This window comes from Octopus sinensis, linkage group LG4, assembly GCF_006345805.1.
Source record: "Octopus sinensis linkage group LG4, ASM634580v1, whole genome shotgun sequence".
Lineage (NCBI taxonomy): Eukaryota > Metazoa > Mollusca > Cephalopoda > Octopoda > Octopodidae > Octopus > Octopus sinensis.
Window position 1 is genome coordinate 115,665,645 of NC_043000.1, and position 7,004 is coordinate 115,672,648.

At 37.4% G+C, this 7,004-nt stretch overlaps 2 non-coding genes across 2 annotated transcripts; both read left to right on the top strand.

Moving 5' to 3' along the window:
* Positions 1 to 4,807: 4,807 nt before the first annotated feature.
* Positions 4,808 to 4,900, top strand: Trnay-gua. Its single transcript has 2 exons — positions 4,808 to 4,844; positions 4,865 to 4,900. It is a non-coding gene; the product is annotated as a tRNA-Tyr (tRNA).
* A 775-nt stretch (positions 4,901 to 5,675) lies between these two features.
* Positions 5,676 to 5,767, top strand: Trnay-gua. The gene is given in 2 exon segments: positions 5,676 to 5,712; positions 5,732 to 5,767. It is a non-coding gene; the product is annotated as a tRNA-Tyr (tRNA).
* The last annotated feature ends 1,237 nt before the right edge of the window (positions 5,768 to 7,004 follow it).

The window sequence follows — 7,004 nt, forward strand, 5'->3', positions numbered from 1 at the left end:
CACAAATCTTTCCTATTTGGAAGCCTCTTATTGTATATCTCTCTCTATATATAATTATTATAAACACCAGTTTGCAATGGGTTACCAAAAAGGAGAATTATAATTGTCACTAAATGTGATTAGAGTGTTAGGAAGCACGTGAGAGGGAGAGAGAGAGAGGGAGAGAGAGAGAGAGAGAGAGAGAGAGAGAGAGAGAGAGAGAGAGAGAGAGAGATTAAAGTTTTGAATAAGATCTTACATTTCAGATTCATATAGTATACGAGAAAGAATTTCCAATATATATATATTCGATTAATTTCCTTGTCTACACAATCGATGAAGAACGATAGCAAAATCCGGTTTGGCCAAAGTTAACAAATACTATAACAATAGATGATGTGACTTTTAGTCTTTGTTGTCCTTCAGAACAATTCTTAGATGACAAATTAAAGAAATGACTTGGGAAATATTTGCTGGAGACGAAAATCGTAATTTTTCATTGGAAAGTTTTGCAAGTTATCTCAATAAAAACGAGAATTACACGCTCTGACACATTGTAGAAACAAATACCTTTTATACACACATATACAGACATATGCAAACATTTACATTACATAGTATTTAAACATCGAAGTCTCCTTTCCAACATGGACTAGTTTTAACACGGAGATGGATGGAACTCTGCTACAGCGGCGAGAGCTGGGTTTGTCAGTTCCTGATACATCTAAGGATAGACGGAAGCTGAGAATATGGGACAATCTCCGCTCAGGTGTTACTTTCAACTCTCTTTTTGGTCAATCTGATTAATTTTCAAGGTGTCTCCCACATTCTGCAAGTGCGAAATTCTCAGGGGACTGGATTGATGCCCTGCCTGTGGCCAACATCGGTGGTGTACTCAATCTGGATGAGCTCCGCATCTTCATTGCTCTCGGAGTTGGAGCCGACGTCTGCAGGTAACTGAGATGTCGCTGTGGTAGGCCCCTCCGACTCCACAGGCCTTCAAGGTTTGTCCTCCGTTCAACCTTGTGATGTGCGATCAATTGAGGCATTTGGTGTTGAATTGTTGTTTTTTCTTTCTTTTTCTTTATTCCTCTTTTCCTCTTCTTTTTTCTTTTCCTTTTTCTTTCTTCGCTCACGTTTGTGTTTTGTTCGGTTCTGGATTTGTATTATATATGTATCTAATCATGGCGGCGAGCTGGCAGAATCGTTAGCACGCAGGGCGAAATGCTTAGCAGTATTCCATCTGTCGTTACGTTCTGAGTTCAAATTCTGCCGAGTTAGACTTTGCCTTTCATCCTTTCGGGGTCGATTAAATAAGTACCAATTACGCACTGGGGTCGATGTAATCGACTTAATCCGTTTGTCTGTCCTTGTTTGTCCTCTCTGTGTTTAGCCCCTTGTGGGTAATAAAGAAACAGACCCCTACTTATTTTCTCGAAATTCATTCACTGTTAAAACGATCGTATTGTTGTCTCCTGTGTACATCATGGCATCTTAAAATTAAAGTTTTGTCATGTTACTTTTAATTAAATCCTTTTAAGTTATTTAAATGTTTTTCACTCCTCGTTAAACAAGCGTTTTTGAAATGAAAGTATTTTTCTTCTTGTAATAAACAATTCTTTGTTTTCGTTCCGGCATTTCACGTAAACTATGGTGCTTTATATTTTTCCAGTTTCTTCGAAATCACGTCGTATTTCTCACAGTCTAAGATAATTCGGGATTGTTTTTAATCGGATTACGACCAGGATGAAAGTATTTTGTTGGAAAGAGAGTCCTGTCGCATTTCAAGATAAGAAAGAATGATTTCTTTGGGCTTAATTGATATGTTTAATTGTGATGATACTTCTGTTCATTATTATTTACATAATTCTAGCTATTTGGCAAATTGTCGGTTTTTGGGTGTAAAATTCTTCAGGTTTCGAAGTAAAGTAATACTCGATATCATATTTTAACTCTTCACACTTTATAAGCTGCTTTTCTCTAAATGATGTTGCAATGGTCTGAAAAGATGGCTAGTCCGATGGAGTAAGGTCAGCAAAGTAAGGAGGCTGAGACAAAACTTCAATATTTAATGTTATAATCTGTGCAATTTGGGCAATATGTGGTTTTGCGTTTTTGTATAAGAACAAACCTTTACGATTGAGCAGAGATGGACGACTTTTCTGTAAAAGTTTGTGCAGTGCTTCCACTTGACGACAAACGCAAGAGGACTTTGTTTACATGAGAATTTCGGTTGTGTTGTTGGCAAGATATCTAAGCAATCCTATAAGATAGGCAATTCTGGAAGGCCATCGATTATAATTAGGTGGATGAGGGCCGACTTAGAACTAAACAACAATAATTTGGGGTAATTTTTCATTTGGAAGTTTTGCAACAATACTTACAGTAAAACCTAGCTTTACGCCCTCTGACATACATTATATAGAAACAAACATCTCTTAAACACTCACACATACAGATATATATATAAACATTTACACGAAGTACAATTTAACCGGTAGGGTTTTAGGATCTTTGTGCTTTTCGACACTGTATACAATTTTCGTTAAAAGAATTTTTTAATGTATCATATAGATGTAATTTGGAGGTGCAATGACAGCGGACTCGCGGTCGGAGGATCGCGGTTTCGATTCCCAGACCGGGTGTTGTGTATGTTTATTGAGCGAAAACACTTAAAGCTCCACGATGATCCGGCAGGGGGTGGTGGCGACTCCTGTTGTATTCTTCTTCCTGTTTCTTGAGTAACGCTGCGATGGTTTGGCGTCCCATCCAGCTGGGGGGAACACATACGCTATAGAAGCCGCGAAACCGGCCCCATGAGCCTGGCTAGGCTTGAAAAGGGCGCATAAATAAATAAATAATAGATGGAATTTGATGCTGAATCCGAATTTATTATTCATTCATTCCAGAAAAAATTTGCAAAAATGTTACAGGTGTTCAAAGTTTGATAATTTTCAAAATTTTCAGCCAATCAGAAAGCAGCGCGTTCGCTGCATATCAAAATATTAAACTAGCAACAGTAAACAGTGAAAAACATGAAAACATTCGCGAGCAAATTAAATATTTGAAAACTACGAACAAACCAACAGGAGTTGCTAGAAATAACAGTCAAAACATTAAAATATACACGAGCAAAGTTAACATTAAAACATTCGCGAGCAAATGAAATATTTGAAAGCTACGAACAAACCAACAGGAGTTGCTAAAAATAACAGTCAAAACATTAAAATATACACGAGCAAAGTTAACATTAAAACATTCGCGAGCAAATGAAATATTTGAAAGCTACGAACAAACCAACAGGAGTTGCTAGAAATAACAGTCAAAACATTAAAATATACACGAGCAAAGTTAACATTAAAACATTCGCGAGCAAATTAAATATTTGAAAGCTACGAACAAACCAACAGGAGTTGCTAGAAATAACAGTCAAAACATTAAAATATACACGAGCAAAGTTAACATTAAAACATTCGCGAGCAAATTAAATATTTGAAAGCTACGAACAAACCAACAGGAGTTGCTAGAAATAACAGTCAAAACATTAAAATATACACGAGCAAAGTTAACATTAAAACATTCGCGAGCAAATTAAATATTTTAAAGATACGAACAAGCTAACAGGAGTTGCTAAAAATAACAGTCAAAACATTGTTTAAAACAGACATTTATTACTTTAAAAAATTCAAGAACGAAAGTTTGCAATACACTCTAGGATTTTAGGGTGTGAGTCCCATCTGTTATAAATACAAACAATTATAGAACAAGTAGTGATTACACTCCTTGTGCGCAAGTGCAGCATCTTTAGTTACTATAGAAACAAACTTCTTAGCCACGGTGATGTCTAAAATACTCGTTCCGTGGTGGTAGGCTCCTCATCTGGGACGCCATATGCTCTTACACGTTCTCCAGCGGGAATTTGCTGTTCTCAGCTACCAACGCAGGCTCCGTTGCTCGTCAGGCTGGGAAAAGCAAACTTTCAAAGTATCGGTCTCTCTCTGGCAGGTTTCCGGTCGAGCTTGTGGCAGTTGAGACCTGTCTTTGCTCACAGCCATCGGGGCAGAGATTGCTGCCCGCAAGTGCGAGCCTCATCGCAGCACATTTTCCTTGCTATCCTAAGGGAGCAACACCATTTCCATTTTGTCTGCTGGTGCCATGAAAAATGTTTCTATATTGTGAAAAACAAAATTCTCCGTTAATCCATCAAACACAATATAAGATTATCCACTACCGTTACTATATTCCCAGAAGCTATTGATATTCTGCCAACTCCTGTGTGGTCGTCGATACTTGGTGGCGGTTGGGAAGCTTGTATTGTGGTTCTTTTGGGCAGGATGTATGGATATCCCCTTCCCTCTCGTCTCATGTCTTGGAATTTGGTTTTTCTGATTGGAGAAATAAATCCAAATTATTTATCCCGTTCATAACTGAATATAGCTTTTGCATCGGAATTCCTTGAGGATTTGCAAAGTAGGAGAAAATAAATCAATTTTCTCCAACGCAGTTTTGTGAAGACTTACCTCCCTTATATATCGAGAAAGGGGCGTTGAGATTACCGATAGATATACAAGTTTTCCCATACTAATGGTTATAAAAATCAACGTTACACAGAAACACGCTCTCATATACTTATACACTCAGAACCAACATTCATATCTGTCATAGAAACATAAATCTCGTAAACACACAAACATATAGAGACATATACAAATGTCACACCATTTTATAGTCTGGTTTTATCATCAACATAACTAAAGAAGAAAGTCGAGCGAGTAATAGCAAAAACAGAAGATTTAAAATAAGTAACTTTGAGCCTGTTTGGCGTGTTCTCGCGATAGCTCAGTTGGTAGAGCGGAGGACTGTAGTGTATTAATCAAAGGCTGTTATCCTTAGGTCGGTGGTTCGAATCCGTCTCGCGAGATTTTTTGTTGTTCCTTATATATATGTGTTATATCTACCTTGTTTCTGTTACGTCTCGTATTTTTTCTGTTACTGATCAAATGTTGTCGAGGTTTTAATGCTTTAAAGTTTTTCCAAGTCGATGATATCGTTCGCAAGATTTCTGTTACTTATCAATAACGTGTTCTCGAAATAGCTCAGTTGGTAGAGCGGAGGACTGTAATGGTTTATCAAGAATTGTTATTCTTAGGTCGGTGGTTCGAATCCGTCGCGCGAGGTCATTTTTTTTGTTTTTATTCGTAATATATACTTATTTTATTTTAATAATGCAGCGAACCTTCAGAATCGTTAGCACGCCGGACAGAATGCTTAACGGCATTTTGTTCGTCATTATGTGTTCATCCTTTCGGGTCGATGAAATAAATGCCAATTTTGCACTAGGGTCGATGTAATCGATTAGCTCATTTACTCCAGATTCCTGGCCTTGTGTCTATAAGAAGAATTATTAGCAGAAGGAAGGTGGCAAGCTGTAGAATTATTGGCGCGCCGGGGAAAATACTTAGCAAACATTTCGTCCGTGTTTATGGTTGCCTTTCATCCTTTCGGGATCGATAAATAAGTACCAGCTACGCATTGGGGTCTATGCAATCGACTGAATCCTCTGCCAAAGAAAATTTCAGGCCTGTGCCAGAATTTAAAACCATTCCTCATAAAAGACAGTAACAAATCACGTGATTAATGAGAACAAAAACAGAACTGGTAGTAATATATACTATTTTGATCCTACAGGCTACGTTCTCGCGATAGCTCAGTTGGTAGAGCGGAGGACTGTAGTGAGTTGTTAAGAGCTGTAATCCTTAGGTCGGTGGTTCGAATCCGTCTCGCGAGATCTGTTATTTAATTTTTTTTCTTCACTCTCATGGTCGTTATATCTACTTGTTTCTGTTACTGATCAAATGTTGACAAGGTTTCCATGGTATCATTCGGATGATTTCTGTAATTAATCAATATTCGTTTACCGATAAGACGGCGAGCTTGCAGAAGCATTAGCATCCCGAGCAAAATGTTTAGCGGCATTTTGCTCGTCTTTACGTTCTGAGTTCAAACTCTGCCGAGGTCGAATTTCCCTTTTGTTCTTACTGGATCAATAAAATAAGTACCAGTTGATCATTGGGGTCGACTACATCGACTTACTTCTCTCCTTAAATTTTCTGACCGTGTGCCAAAATTTGAAGCCAGTATTCGTCGAATTGCTAAGTTCTCTTTCGAGCGACCTACCGTGTGGCAGAGACTGCCAAGTCTACAAAATGTATGTAAACGTAGAAAATTGCGGTAAAATTTCGGAGAAATCGGGAACATAAAAACATCATAGTTTTCTTGAAATACCGAAACGAAAACGAAGTGGTACTACAGTGAACTCAAACAAGAAATCTGTATTTCTACTGGTTTTTATACGTAGTTATGTTTTACAATTAATATATTGTATATGTGTGGGTATACAACCTTCAACAAAGTAACAGTCATGTATACAGCTTGAACAGACACATATCAGTACATAAACATACGTTCACATGTACATACACATGTACACACACACAGACACGTCTACACACTTACCCAAATACTCACGTACATAAGTACATATGTACATACATACATACATACGTACGTACGTACATACATGCGTATAGGCATGCACACATGCATACGCATGTATACATATGTATACGCACATGTACACAGACATACATACGCACATACATACATACATACATACATACATACATACATACGCACACATACATACATACATACATACATACATACATACATACATACATACATACATACATACATACATACATACGTACTTATATATATCATGAACTAATTGTTACTTTCTCAGATGCGGCTCGGAATTTTGTCAGTGAACAGGTCGCGGTCTCAAAGCGACGAAAATATTTTGACAAATTAAATTTAAATGTTGAAGTGAATCTGATGGATTTTGTGTGTTTCTTAAAATGGCTTTATAAACACCTTCCACGCTGCATATTTTAAACTTTTTTAATGAAATACTTTGAAATTATCTCCATGTCTTTTTCTCGTAATACACACTTTAAAATGGA